This window comes from Vanessa atalanta, chromosome 23, assembly GCF_905147765.1.
Source record: "Vanessa atalanta chromosome 23, ilVanAtal1.2, whole genome shotgun sequence".
Taxonomy (NCBI): domain Eukaryota; kingdom Metazoa; phylum Arthropoda; class Insecta; order Lepidoptera; family Nymphalidae; genus Vanessa; species Vanessa atalanta.
In genome coordinates this window covers 380810-396523 of record NC_061893.1, presented here as the reverse complement: position 1 = coordinate 396523, position 15714 = coordinate 380810, and the positions used below count along the sequence as shown (strand labels likewise).

Sequence of the window (15714 nt, the reverse complement as noted above, 5' to 3'; positions counted from 1 at the left end):
TGATCCCAATGTAACTAGCTAAAGCCTTGTATTATGGCAAATCAGAAGTAACGACAGTACCGCAAACACCCAGACCCAAGACAACATAGAAAACTAATGAACTTTTTCTATTTCGACTCGGCCGGTAATCGAACCCGGGACCTCGGAGTGGCGTACCCATGAAAACCAGTGTACACACTACTCGACCATGGAGATCAAAAATATTATATTTCATATAAAAAAACAGCTTTCAACTGGACGATATTAATCAGGAAAAATATTGGTAAATTCTTGGAAGACAATCGTAATCGTCAAACTCTACGATAGTATTTTTAACAAACTGATTATTTATTTATAATCTGAATACTTTGAGCGTAACAAAAAAAAAGGTTACGGTGTTAATTTACTGGAAAATTGAGATTCTTTCTTAAAAATAAAAATAATTTATTCTAATATAATCCAAGTACTTTTGAATCGTCTTTGCCCAAAATTCTGATTAACCGGTAATAAAAACCGGCGCTGTGCTCCGGTGGAGATCTCCTAAGTCGAATCTTAGTCCCTCTCTCAAAAAATAATTATATTCAAATCACACCTGACCAAACATATACATATCTTTATTTCAGTCTAAAGCATTTTACTTTATTCTAGAAACACAAGATCTATAGGCTGAATGTCATTCAGACCGCTCGTTGAGCTAACTAACTAAAATGGCTAGGATATTAAACAAAAGGCTTATACAACTAGTTAACTGTGACATATATCAATTCACATTGAAAAACACGTTGAAGTAGGTTTCAAATCTCCTCAAAAGAGAGCCTAGGATATTTATAGGCTCTTATTATTTTGAACATTTATAAATACAATTAATTTAGTTTTGTATGCACACTTTTAAACGCTTCGTTATTTAACACAAGAATAAGTTTCGTTTCGCTAATCGAAAACAGCGTTTCCCCGTATCTAACGAGTCACCGCGACGCACGACGCGACGGGTTCCGAACTCCTTCCGGTAGTTCGTTAAGGGTTGATATATTTTATCGCGAAAATATATGAGTTAGAAATGGAATTGTAAATGTTGGAACATTCAAGATATATTTCTATAAAACATATAGGTATATATATATATGTATGTATAATGTATATGTATCCTATTTTATTATAGAACGTAATGCACTATGGAAGGATTTTTAAAAATTCACCTTGTTTGGGTAATAAATGGAGAATAAAACTTTTTAATTAAAATATTTCATTTCTTATGTAAGATATTTATGCTTTTAGTAAGGACATATAGACAAATTTTGAAAATCGATTAATTAAGAAATTTAAACTTAGAATAAAAGGATGTGTTATCCTTCTTTAAAGATGTATGGAAGTATGTATCCAACTTCTGTTAATATATAAAGCACAGCTGTTATAGCGTTTACGAAGAAAATATATATGTATGTACATATACAGAAACTTCGGTGAGTTTATTTATAAAGAGTTCGATGGTATATTAAATCGGACACGAAAATTTTTATATGTTAAGATTTAAAACAAATTTCACAGCCTACACAGTATTGATTGTTCTCAAACCCAAGTACAATTGATCACAATGGCGGCCTGCTCGATTCTATATTCGTTTAAGTGTCGTGACGTCATTACGTTCATCACTTTTAATGATTCCAAAAACGAGTACCATGTTTCTGGTAATTAGTTTAACTTTTGGGCATTCTTTAGTCATCTAGACAAAAATTCTTAGAACAGCTATTAAGTACCTATTAAGACGTTAATTGTTTTTACAAATGACAAAAATTGAACAAACGAAAGTTAGAGCATAATTTACAATTGTACAAGCCCGTCTGGGTAGGTACCACCCTCTCATCAGATATTCTACCGCCAAAAAAAGTACTCTGTATTGTTGTGTTTCATTTAGAAGGGTGAGTGAGCCAGTGTAATCACAGGCACAAGGGACATAACATCTTAGTTTCCAAGGTTGGTGTCGCATAGGTGATGTAAGGAATGGTTAATATTTCTTACAGCACCTTTGTCTATGGGCGGCGGTGACAAGTTACTATCAGGTGGCCCATATGCTCGTCCGCTAACCAATGCCATAAATAAAAAATAATACTTGTTTAGAAATGCTTATGATAGATCAATATGAAACTTCCACAGAACCATAACATTAATTTTAAAAATTAATTTAAGAGCATTATTGATAAATTTTAATAGTCCAGCGTTTTGCATCAATGGATACCTATGTATGTGGCAGAATTTCTCCTCGTACGTGCAAATTTCCTCACGATGTTTCCCTTCACCGAACACGAATGAATCATATACACAAAACCACATGAATAGTCAGTGATGCTTGCCCCGATTTGAACACGGAATCTTTGATTAAAATGTATACAATTTTAGGCACTATGCCACTTGTTACCAGCTCGACTCTAATAAATATTCAGCTCGCCGTCATCATCAGCCAATCGTAATCATATATATCACAAAAATGATTTGTTGAAAGGTGTGGTCAATTGAGTTGGTGGTCAGTTTTTCGAGCCACCCAACCTGTGAGAGCTATTATTTTATTCAAGTAAACAAAATATTATCTACTTTCATATATTCTTGGCTAACACTGGACGTTAATACTTGTAACTCTCTATCGCTTCAATTACTTGACGGTATACTAAATAACATTTATAACAGAAGTCATAAATCACACATAGTACAGCAGAGCAGTGAATTTCTTTCAAACTCTCTAAACCGATTTGTTAATACCAGTAAATTTGTTTCGCTTTTATTATCATGTAATATTCCGATAAGTGATAAAAATAAACTCTTGTAATACAATATCATCGAAAGCAAATCGACTTCAATAGAATCAAATTGTCCAATTAAAATAACTCATTTTTAAGGCGTTATTTTAAGTTACTAATTACAATGTAACGCCATGATCAGATACTGAATAAATGATGTAACGTACAAGCAACAATTTACTTTATTCGTACCTGAGATAAAGATACAATTTGGCCGAATTTAACCGTCCATAATTTAGTGTGTGCGTGTCGATACACTCTATCTACAGAGTACTGAGTACACAGAGAAAAGCAGACTAGTAAATATCACTTGATGGTAAGTGATCTCCGTTGAACTAATTATAGTAACTCACTCACCGTTTAAGCTGAAATTGAGCAATACGATGTATTGCGTTGTTTGTTGGTAGGAAATATAAAAAGTGAATAACCGCTTCCCTCTTCTTTCTCTTCTTTACTTGGTGAATGGAATTTGTACAAGCCTGAAAAACGAATGAACGAAACTCAGCCTTATTATTATTTTATGAATTCGGTAAACGGACTGGCCGGCTACCTAATGTTTAGTTACACCGGCTCACTCACCCTTCAAGCCAGAACACAATGCTGAGTATTGCTGTTTGGCAGTAGAATATGTAATGAGGAGGTGGTACCTACCCGGACGGGCACGAGGGACATAACTTCTTAGCTGGAATGGGAGGAATGTATAATATCTCTTACAACAATGTCTATGGGCGCTGGTGACCTCTTACCACCAGGTGGCCCATTAGAATTCACCTTTAAAAAAAATTGTCCAAGTTGATATAAATGCCACGAGGCGATTGCGTAATGAAATGAAAAATATTTTCCAGTTATTATATAAATATATTAACCTTTTCAGAAAGAATGTTCCTTTATATAATTTTAATATATCACCAGAGGCAGTTACGTTTTCTGGAATCATGTTATAACGTATTTCCCCATTAACTTGGAGGCATATTGATGGTATACAATGTGTTGTTAAAATCGTTATTGATATTTATTATATATTATTTCTGTATACTTCTTTACGAACCTTTGCACTCGAAAATGTACATAACGATATTGAACCAGTAATAACCTCTGCATATATATTTTTTAAAAACTAACGACCCGGTTTGGGTTTGGAGGTTCAATTTGTTAATAAACAAAATGATATGAATAAATACAATTTATTGTGACGAAATTAAGCGACAGTCATTATTTTAATTTCTTTAAATTTACATCTTAAGGAATCTTTTGGGCGAATCTTCTGCAATACAAAAATGGTATTAATATCAGCTGAATTACCCCAGAGTAGGATGCCATAAGACATTATACTGTAGAAATAACTAAAATACACAAGGCGAGACGTATCTACATTAGTCAAAAGTCTATTTTTTTTTACCGCATAGGCTGTAGAGCTGTGTTTATTCGCTAATTTATTTATATGAGGGTCCCATTGGAGCTTAGAGTCTATTGTAATACCAAGAACTCTGTTGTTTCTAAAACATCGAATGCTTCCCCATTTGAAAGTACATTCGTTTTGACACATCTTACATTGTTCCTCACGAGTGATTATCATATATAGTTAATAATTATTTTCATTTAATTAATTTATCGCTTACATTTTTTTCATATAAATTGTAAAGAAACTACGGGCGTTACGAATAACATTATTTCTCGCTAAAAGAGTTATGAAGTATGACAAACGAAGAGTTTTCCCAGAAATATCTCTCAATGAGTCAACGGTAAAATATCCACAAAACTGGTTCATAAGTAAATGTACAATATGAATTAAGATTCTGCTTATTCTTTGAATTCAACTAAAAATATTTTATGGGTCAACTAATAATGGGGGAACTATGCAAAATTTTAAGAGCATTACAATAGTCTAAAATCTAATATTCCCAAACTTAAAGAAATCTTTTAGATGACGCGTTTTTGAGTTTGTACTCGTATATGTCGCGTTCAATGGGTGAGTTCTTATATATTATGAGTATTGGTGATTTTTCCGAGAAAAGTGAATTCCTAGGAACGATATTCTATTATTACTTTATACTGTTACTTCTGATTATAATAAGATATATTTTAGCTAATGAAATGTATATATTGTATTGCAGAGCACCACTAAAATTTCATGTACTTAATTTGTGTTTATAATTCATCTCGTGCTCGGCGGTGAAGGAAAACATCGTGAGGAAACCTGCAGGTGTCTAATTTCAACGAAATTCGGCCACATGTGTATTCCGCCAACCCGCATTGGAGCAGCGTGGTGGAATATGCTCCAAACCTTCTCCTCAAAGGGAGAGGAGGCCTTTATCCCAGCAGTGGGAAAATTTACTAATGCTAATGCTAAAAATGCTAAATGTATTGCAGAGATTTCCAGGAATATAAGATATACAAAAAATGTCTGTCATGGTGGAATATATCTTCGAATAATATAAACGGTAAATCAAATATTGCAGGCATAGAATTGTACTAAATAATTATGTCAGAAACAAAATGGTAGGTATGATTATTTTACCATAAGAAAAAACATAAATAACACAAAAAATTGTTGTCAAATCTTCAAGTTTAGCAAGAAATATTAACAATTCCTTGCATCGCTAATGCGCCACCAACCTTGGGAGCTAAGATGTTCTGACCCTTGTGCCTATAGTTACAGTGGCTCACTCACCTACCTAGACGGACTTGCTCAAAACCTCAAGTATTAAATATTGCTTCATGTAACAATAATAGGCACCACAAAATAAACATGAAAAGTACTTATAAACATAACTATAAAATAATATACGACTTTTCAAAATGTCCCACTGTAAGGAAAAAAAGCCAAAAGTTTCATCTCCTATGGGTATGGTTTGAAATGTATTCCACAACGTTGCTACTTAGCGGATTAGTAAAAAATACAGACTTAAATTCTGGCTGGATTACAACACTCATTTTTCAACTCTTCCCTAAATATAATACGCGACGAGTTCTCTGTAGTATTATTAATCTATAGAGCACTAATATTCTAAGGTGTGTCTGAAATTGCGAGGCAACACGAAACAACATTGACAAATTGATTTAATTATATACCTACTGGGTATCGAATGAATAATTACTTTTCATCTACTTTAATTTTAATCAAAACTGCGAAAATATATTTAGAAATCACATCGATGATAAAGCTTCGGTTTTTTTTTTAAATATTCATGGAAAATGTTATTACCCTCCGTTGTCTGCCGTTGGCTTTACGGTTAATTAACACGATAGTCGTGTAAAACGCCTCGCTGGTCTAGTCAGAAAAATAGAACTAATAAAAATATATACAGTTCTTCCTTCAGGGAATTTTCAGGGGCAGTGCAGACTTCGTAAGCCAGCAATATTATATTATAAATATGTACAAAATTGCTCGCGATTTCTTTTCTAAAAGGTTTTGTCAAATTTCCTTTGAAAATTTTAACCGTAACCGCATAAAACTGGTATTCCATAAGAGTGAATAAGGGAATGTATGAATGAAGACAATGAGAGAGTGAAAAACTCTGTTTGCACACACACGCTTGTGTTATTCTTAAGCAGATTTGTCTATAAAATTGGTTCCGTAGCCGAAAGTTAGCGAGATATTGAAAATAATAAATCAAAAATGTTTTAACAATAAAAATGAACTATTTTTTTATTTTATAATCGCATTTAATAAATCTCAGCCTTCGGCTTCATTATATTATTTTTTTATTTAGCTATGCGCACTGCTGAATACGCTAAGTGATTGTGATTGGTCCGCACTGTCCGTAGACATTGAGATTGTAAGAAATATTAACCATACCGCACATCGTCCATGCGCAACCAACTTTAGAAACAGAGCTATTATGAAGCTCGTAAATTCAAATCATTTGTAAAAAATACATTGGTAAAGAAGGCATATTATTCGATACAAAATTATACAAATGATAAAAAAGTGTGGAGTTAATAATTGTTTACTTCCGGGCAGGAGACATAACATACATATATAATTGTATTTAACTAACATGACTGTATTCCTAAATGTTGATAAAGAGTAACTACTGACTTTCTTGCTGATTCTTCTTGGTAGAATCTACATTCCGAGCCAGTGGTAGCTTTACTTAATATAGTTTGTTAAATGACGACTCAAAACAGCTTGTAAAAGCCTACTTGGATAAAGTATATTTTGATTTTGTTACCTTTTCGTTCACCCTTAAAACCAGAACACAATTGTACTAAGTGTCGCCGATTTGTTGTAAGAAGTGATGAGCAGGTTTTACCAAGTACCTACTGTCAGAGATATGGACATCATTATTTTAATAACTGTCTACTGAGAAATCCTATTTTGTACAATTAAGACGAAGATTTCTCAATAATACGAAACCTTTTATTGGTGCTCTTTGTTCGATAAGACTAAAGAGTTTTTGAGGCGAAAAAAAAACAAAGAAAGAAACTGGTTCACCTTTATTTTTAAATACAAACAGACCAGGCTAAGGCGGACTCGTTCACTAACGGTTCCGTACAAATCTTACTAAGAAAAAAAATGCCAATCTTTTTTATGTAAATGATTTTGCTTCGTATTATCATAGTAGTAAGGTACCTTATAACTGACAAATAGGTTATTATTTTTTATATATGATACGCTATACAATTGGACATACTTTGACTCTTGTACTATCTAATAAGAATATTTTATAAATACACCACAAACCAAATAAATTGAAATGAATATTCGGCTGATTTTTAGTTGTAAGCTTATATCCGTCCTTTGGGCACCGAACCCTAAAAATAAAGATGGACTTCAATGGTATATTTTTTCGTAAAAAAAATTAAACATTGTAATCTAAAATCGGATCTTTGGCATCGCTTCCCTAGTCCCATCTTAGAAAGATGAAAAAGGTTTCTAATATAATATACAATATTATTGCTTGCCAAATATGTATAAAAAATAACCCAAGCCAGTCTGAGAGTCGTCCTTGGAAAGATTCCAATCTTACGAAAGATAAGACATTAAAACTTACAAGCGCCAACGCGTCTCGAGAACTTGGCCATTCGTCTCAGTAGCAATGATTCTTTTAATATTTTGGCAAAAAACCAAAATAAATTCATAGTTGATTTTTATATGATATATAGTTTTACTCGTACATGTTGAGGCGATATAGCCCAGGATATATTACCTATTATTTTTTATAAAACGCGTAGGCGGTCGGGCTAATTATCCAACTGATGGTAAATAGTCAAGCCTTGAGCTATAACAAAAACTTATTTGTGTACTATATACGAGTACTTACCTTCGCATGAGGATGAAAGGACGCCCTTTGCCAATCAGAACGTCGTGACATTCTGCCACATGTGTATTCCACCAATCCGCATTAGAGCAGCGTAGTTGAATATGCTCCAAACCGTCACCTCAAAGGGTGAGGAGGCCAACAGTGGGAAATTTACAGGCTGTTTATGTTATGTATGTATGCTATGTATTAAATTTAAAGCCATCCTCAAAACTCAGTAGTTTGTTGTAAATTCGTGATGGATAAAATAATTAAAGTGTATTTTTGTGAATTCCATATCCCGTGTTTATTGGTCAAACACAAAAATATTCGAGTTCGGCTAGTACTTATTTTTATAAATAATTGTTAAAGCATTCTTTATAGAAAGCTATTTTACGTTAACGGGAATCGCGGACTATTCGATTTCAGTTTTTTTTCAATAAAACTTACAACGAACCTTGGGGACACAATGGACAGACTATACTGTCCTGTAAAATAAAAGATTTTTTCGTGGAGAACGATTTCCCAACGTAAGTCGACGAAAAAATTGTCGAATGCGTACGATGCTCTCTTAACGGTAAGAGTATATAAGAATACTGTATATAAAAAATATTGTATAGATTAACCTTTAAAAACTTCACAAAACTAAATCTATATATTACGATTAATTCAAAACCGAAGACATATAACTTATATTATGTTTATTATATATTTTACAGGATACGTCTGCCGGATTTCTAGTTAATCCTTAATGACTACATAAAATTCAAATTCACCATGCCCGAAACCCAAGGGGCGGATGTGTAGGCTTTTAAGTTGCCAATAATAAGGTCAGTGGCGTCCTATTTTTGACGTCACGCTGATACGCAGATATACTGTATCTTTTTCATTATATTTCTAATAAGACACTTATATTTATAACTACGTATATAATTTCTGTTCGCTCGGTGGACGAGATCCCATAATTATTATAAAATTTTCAAAAAAATATTGATTTACTTTTTTTTTAGACATGAATATTTTTTTCTACTTTTGCCTGAAAAAAAAGCGTGAACTGAGGAGAAAAGGTGGTTCAAATATAATGGTATATAAAAAAAAACATTCAAATGATTGAGGCAGTATTTTCTCATGTCAAGGAGAGTGATTCAGAACTTAATACATCGTAATGCTCCTTTGTGGGTTGACATTATATGTCTCAAAAAACATAATATATTTGTCTAGCAATTTCTTAGGACTAAGTAAAGTTACCACGAGGTTTCTCTTAGACATACAGCTATTTGTCACAGCCGAGAGAGAATGTGATATTAGATCCACATTTAAGTTTTTTATTGTAGTAATAGTAAGATAATCTTTATCTACTGTACATACTATTATTCACTTTAAAAAATAACCTTTAAAACTAGGTAAGTCAGCATTGGTAAGCCCACAGACATTGACACTGGAGGATATTTTAACTATATACAATCATTAATTTGTCACCAACCTTTGAACCCAAGATGTTACCAGTTTTTACCTTTTACCTGTAGTTATACTGAACCAAGCTCCTTTCAAAACGGAATTCAACAATATAGCATTGTTGTTTGGTGAAAGAATATGTAATTAATAGGAGTTATCTATACAGATATTATTAGGGAAGGTACCATCCACTCATCATATCACTTCTTATTGTGGTGTTCCGGTTTGACGGGTGGGTGTCTCTTTAGTTCCCTAGGTGGTGGCGCATTGGAGATGTAAGAATTCATTTAAAATTTATTTTCAGGCGCCCACTTCATTTCTTAGGTAGAAATGAAATGGAAGATAAACGTGCAAATAGGTTTTTCACTCTTTGCACGTTTAAATTCCGATTTCTTAAAAAAAATAACCTAATTATAAAACCAGCTGTTCTGTGCGATTACAGCCCCTGTAGTTCGTACCGTGATGCGTGATGATATAAAAATATCTATCTACCACATTTTTATCGAATGGTTAGATTAGTTACAGATTATTTTTATTATCTATTTTTGTGGTATATATGGCAAACGAGCAGGAGGCTCATTTGACGGAAAATGCCTACAACCTCCCTTGGACATTTGCAAAACCTTGGGGCTTGCAGGTGTGTTGCTGGCCTTTAAGAAATGAGTACGCTCTGTAATTCTATCTATAAGTTTAAATATGTTTATGTTTAAGAACCGATAAACAGCTACTAGAGCAAGAAGTATGATATTGAAGGAGTAAACATTTATGACATAGGTATCTACTAAGAAGCAAAGCGAGGCCTTGAAGGTAAATCAACGTTCAGTGAAATGTCAAATTTGAAGTTAAAAACTGGAATCATCTTTATGAACATTATTTTTTTTAGGTAGGCGGGCGATCAAATGGACTACCTGATGGTAAGTGGTCACCATAGGTAATGGCGTTGTAAGAAATATTAACCATTCCTTACATCCCCAATGCGCCACCAACCTTGGGAACTAAGATGTTACGTCCCTTGTGCCTGTAGTTACACTAGCTCACTCACCCTTCAAATCGGAACATAACAATACTGAGTACTGCTGTTTGGCGGCAGAATATCTGATGAGTATGTGGTACCAACCCAGACGGGCTTGCAAAAAGCCCTACCACCAAGTATCAAAATCACATATTAACCCTAAAATCATTCAATCGCAAATAGAAGGTATTTCAGATATATTTTAACCAGTAAACATATTTTTTAAAAGTGATTTTAATGTACGTATCCAATTTGTGAAAATTTGTTGAAATAAATTCGATTGTTTTTTTTTTATAATTTGGTGCACGTGTGAAATCGTATAGACTTGTGGGTGGAGATAGGATTATATTATATTCGTATGAGCACACCAAGATACTTATTCAACCTGAAAAATATCACAAATATATACCATTTTTTTTTAATACAGGGCATTCGATGGTCAGTCTGAGTAATGACTTCATGTCTTATTTAAAACAGACAGTAATTCTTCGTATTAACTTAACAATTGTTAAAAGTGAGTGGTATTCGGTAAGGGCGCAATGGTATTGTGTGTTCTATTTCCTGCAACATCAATTTCTATGGGAGATGGTGATCACTTACCGAAAGATGATTTTCCTAAACAAAAGCGCACTATGCTGGGAGTCTCAGAAATTAGATTATTCGGAGATGAAACAACAATACAAACGGACAAAACAAATGGAGTTGCCGACAGAGTTTGCAGAATTATCAGACTGAAGTAGCAGTGGGCTGATAACGTGGAGCAGACGAGGTCTAGTGTGGAGACAATAAGGCGGCACACAAACACCGGCACCGTCAAAAAATATGATGGGATCCGACCGCATGCGAATGGCAGAGAACTTTGGCGTATATTGGCTTATGATCAGCATTGGGTGACAATGCAATTGGATAATTAATGATTGAATGATTTAGAAAATGACGAGGTTACAACTTAAAGCCGAGTCACTCCAGTAATTTTCAACTACGCACCCGATCAAGCACTACTGAGTTTTCACGTATATAATTCTTCTCGTGCTTATTACATCTTGAAGAAACCTGATACATTTTTATCCGAACCGCATAGGCGTAGCGTGGTGTATTAAACTCCAAATCCTCTCCTCGAGATATATACAGGCTGTTACAAGGTTACAATCACTTCAATCTTCGTCAAATGAATCTTTAACAAATTATTTTACAACATATGTCTTTAAATATTTTCAAGGTCCATACGATTAAATTTACATGAAAAAAAATCTAAATAAATTACATAATACCACACGACGAAAGTATCAAGAAAACTCAGTTTGTACATATATTAAATAAGCGAGTACTTAATAGTAGGGTTTTAAAGTTCTGAGGCTTGAAACATTTCAAATAGTTCCAAGTTCGCACGAATAATCAATAAAACACACGGTCGATGCAGCGAGTAACCGCTAGTTTATCTATATTAGCCAAATTGAACGATACAATTGCATGTAACTATTTATAAATACAAATCAATAATTTTATGAGTATAAATAAATTTATATCAGTACTTTTGTTTTAATATGCGAGCTAAATAAAAAAATACGACTCTCTGTAAATAATTCGTTAAGAAAATTAGTAGACACTTAACTGTTTTTTTTTAAACACAGGCTTGAAGGTAGGTTAAGTTAGTTATGCAAGTACCTTCTCAACGCGTATTCTACCCCCAACTACAGCTTGTGCCTGTACATGGGATCTTAGTTCCCAGGGTTAGTGACGTATGGACGATGTATGGTTAATATTACGTAGTCCCAATATCTATGGGCGGTGGTAACCACTTACCATAACGTATTTGACATACTGCCTATATTTAATCAAATAAAAAAGACAACAAGTCTAATATCACATCAATCACAATTTAATTAAATAAATTAGTCATAGGTATTTACTTGACATTAGCTTCACATCAGAATTAACTATGATACCCTAACAAGCATGTTATCACGAATTAAGTCCGGCTTCAATATTAAATACTTATTAATAGAACTATAAGATTCGCTGCAACCTAGCGATAGACCACGATGTTAGGAACAAAACCTTCACCACTAAGCCCTTTTACAAGAGCTATTAATTTTAATAAAATATATAAAATCTTGTAATAGTATTCATATTTAAAATTTTAGTTTTCTTTATAAAATGTAGCAAAGAACCTAAGTCGGTTCTTTCAAAAATATTTTAAAGTTCACGTCGACGATTAAGGCTTAACAGTGAAATCTTGTACTAAACCATCGCTTAGATGTATAAAAATATTTACTAAAAATAAATTTATTTGATAAAAGTTTTTTAATTATAAAACTAGTCGATTAGAATAAATATATAGTTTCGATAACTTACCGTTATTCAAATCTCATTCAACTAGAACTTCACTTAACAAAATATACAAGAACACTCCACTAAATCACGTGTCACAATTTTTACACGATGTATAATTTAAAATCATTTACGCGGTGTATAATTGTTCGGAAACTTTACGTAGCGTATAATAAAGGACGCGCGTGCCTGACGATGGTCTATCGTAAACTGAGGTTTGAAAGCCGACTTGCAGACATGCGTCGTTCATTCATTGAAGTTCTATGAATCTAGCTATTCATTTATTTATCGTGTTCTGTTTGCTTTTAATATATTCAATAGAATCTCAATTTTAGATCACTTTATTTTGTATCATTGTGTTATTTGTTCTCATGTTAAATATCATATTAAAAGTTAGTTGAAATGAGTTAGCTACTAATTCTTTATCGGTCATTAAAAATGAAGAAAGAAGAGAAGATACTATTGGGCAAATGTCTTCTCTCTTAGAGTGGAAATGGTGCTTAATCCACCACGATCCACCACGGTCCATCCGCTTTGGGTGGATTCATAGGATAAGAAAGTTTGATTTTGGTTACTTATAAAGAATATAAGCCCCTTTTTCAAAGACTTGTTAGGTGGTGACCACTTAATGGTTAGTTTTTATTTTTATATACCATTTATTACATCGCCAATGCGCCACCAAACTCGGGAACGGAGATATCAAGTCCAATGTGTCTGAATTTACACTGCCCCATTTATCCTTTAAACAGGAACACAGCTATACTAAATATGGCTGACTACTACCATCAAGCCCCAGCCAACTAGGCTATAAAAAATATCCTCAAAATCTCGTTTTGAAATTTCAGCTATACTTTAAAAGTAACCAAAATAGTATGACTCGTATAAAGCATTATATCGTATCGTAGCTGCTAAACTAAAGACGATTGATTACAATTTATTAAATTGTTACGATTTAATAAAGAATTAATTTTAGAGAGCGCGAAAAAGTTACTGGCCAGATAGTGAGTTACGGACGTTTATAAAAAAAAAAAAAACAAATGTAAAACGTGCAAACAGACGTCATCGGTTTACTGAAATTAAATCAAAATAAAACCTGTCATGGGTTTCGAAATTGGTAAAAGTCTGTCCAATAAACGCGAAGTTTCGCGCGCGACCCGTTTATATGTTTATAAAATATGACACAATATATTATATCAGTTGTAAAGTTCAAATGCGTAAGTAATTCGTTACGCATGAAATATATTATTATAATAATCAACTAATTAATAATTAAATGATTATAATATTATCGTATTTGTCATTTGAAATGTTAACGAGGTTATCTAATTTTAATAAATATATAACTGCATCTACGAAATATAGAAGCGTGATGGCCTAATGGTTAGGAAGCTTGCATTTTAACGGATGTTTGCGGATTCAAACCAAGGCAAGCATTACTGAATTTACATGTGCTTAATTTGTATTTATATTTCATCTCTGTTTCAAGCAATGTGGTGAAATTGGGTCCAAACCTTCTCCTCAAGTGAGAGAAAACCTTAGCCCATAAGTGGGACATCAACAGGCTGTTAATTATTTTACAGTCTATGGCTAAGTGGGTAGAAAGCGTCAATCACAGCGAAAGAACATTGGTACAAATTCGCTAAGTTTAAGTATGAGTCGGCGCAGAGGGAGTGTAGTTAACAAACCGCAGAAATGCTGGTCGCGTTCTTAGTTACACAAGGCGGAGGAGCTGCATTCCTCGCAACGCCAGAGATATTTGAAAATCAGTTAAACTTAAGTAAGTATGCAAAATTTAGGATTAATATATAGATTGTTTTTTTTTTTATAAATATTTGACAACATCACATACATTACTCTGATCCCAATGTAAGTAGCTAAAGCACTTGTGTTATGGAAAATCAGAAGTAACGACGGTACCACAAACACTCAGACCCAAGACAACATAGAAAACTATGAACTTTTTCTACATCGACTCGGCCGGGAATCGAACCCGGGACCGCAAAGTGGCGTACCCATGAAAGCCGGTGGACACACTACTCGACAACGGAGGTCGTCATCGAATGGGAAATTTCTTCGATGTCAATCAATTGACATCAGTGGTATCAGAATAGAAAACAACTACATAAAATAGGCAGTTAGAGGAGTAAATGGTACCTGATGGTAAGTGCCATTGCCCTTAGATAGTGGCACTATAAAAGATATAAAAACCTTCAATCATATATGCACCCTTTCTTACTAAGATGTTAAATTCCTTGCGCTGGTTATTAAACTGGCTCACTCATCAAACTGGAACACATTTTTTTTCCTTATCATATTTCTATAGACAAGTCGTCTATGCCTGTGGTGTATATTATTTTTAGTTTGTATTCTATTATTTTAGTGTGTGAGTGTGTGTATGTGTGTGTGTGTGAGAGAGAGAGTCTGTGTGTGTGAGCAATAAGTATACCAGTTTGGTGATAGAAAACGTGAGTGCGTGGTACCCAACCAAGTACCTTGTACAAATGCACCACGTGTAATATTATATTATAAGTTTACCTATATCTAATCTAGACCTGTAATCTACACAGTTATAAATTTCATTTAAGATTTAAAGCAGTTTTCGACCGGATAAGTTTTAATTGTAACACATAAGTATATCAACTTAATTCGCACAGAATATTTCGAATGTTAAATAAAATTTTAACTCTCCTTAAATCTCAATACAGATCTCAGAACTTTAAATATTTCAACGTAAGCAATTAACGACTGACACTCCCTTATAGCTTGTTTACAATTAATTTGACTGTTTAATTATATAATGTCATTAACTCGATATCTTTATTTATAGAATTGATGGGAATTCTATTCAATAATATTACGAGCCTGCAATGGAATACCCTTAGTGAATAAATACATTATAAGATTT

The 15714-nt window shown here is 33.4% G+C and overlaps 1 protein-coding gene across 1 annotated transcript in view; it reads right to left on the bottom strand.

Annotated features, from left to right (window-relative positions):
- The window catches only part of LOC125073049 (octopamine receptor Oamb), a 146791-nt gene extending 133800 nt beyond the window's left edge, over positions 1-12991 (bottom strand). Inside the window, exon 1 of the mRNA XM_047683732.1 lies at positions 12834-12991. The gene's annotated coding sequence lies outside the window, so the exon portion shown is untranslated. The remainder of the gene's footprint in view (positions 1-12833) is intronic.
- Between the last annotated feature and the right edge of the window lie 2723 nt (positions 12992-15714).